This window comes from Meleagris gallopavo, chromosome Z (assembly GCF_000146605.3).
Source record: "Meleagris gallopavo isolate NT-WF06-2002-E0010 breed Aviagen turkey brand Nicholas breeding stock chromosome Z, Turkey_5.1, whole genome shotgun sequence".
Classification (NCBI taxonomy): Eukaryota; Metazoa; Chordata; class Aves; order Galliformes; family Phasianidae; genus Meleagris; species Meleagris gallopavo.
This window is the reverse complement of record NC_015041.2, coordinates 19,357,793-19,358,293: the sequence shown is the minus strand read 5'-3', so window position 1 is coordinate 19,358,293 and position 501 is coordinate 19,357,793. Positions and strand designations below refer to the sequence as shown.

The 501-nt window shown below is 50.3% G+C and overlaps 1 protein-coding gene across 1 annotated transcript in view; it reads right to left on the bottom strand.

The window, feature by feature from the left end:
• The window catches only part of NLN (neurolysin), a 36,974-nt gene that overhangs the window by 12,866 nt on the left and 23,607 nt on the right, over positions 1 to 501 (bottom strand).

Genomic DNA, 501 nt, shown 5'->3' with positions numbered 1-501 from the left:
GGCCCCTCGCTGCAAGAAAGACATTGAGGCCCTGGAACGTGTTCAAAGGAGGGCAACAAAGCTGGTGAGGGGTCTGGAGCACAGGCCTTATGAGAAGAGGATGAAGGAGCTGGCAATGTTCAGCCTGGAGAAGAGGAGGCTCAGGGCAGGCCTTATTGCTCTCTGTAACTACCTGAAGGGAGGTTGTAGTGAGCTGAGAGTCGGCCTCTTCTCTCGTGTCATTAGTGATAGGACCAGAGGGAATGGTTTCAACCTACGGCAGGGGAGATTCAAGCTGGACATTAGGAAGTATTAGTTTTCAGAAAGAGTGGTCAGGCAGTGGAATGGGCTGCCCAGGGAGGTAGTGGAGTCACCGACCCTGGGGGTGTTCAAGGAAAGACTGGATGTTGTGTTGAGGGACATGGTTTAGTGGGAGCTATTGGTAATAGGTGAACGGTTGGACTGGATTGATCTTTTAGGTCTTTTTCCAACCTTGGTGATTCTATGATTCTATGATTCTAT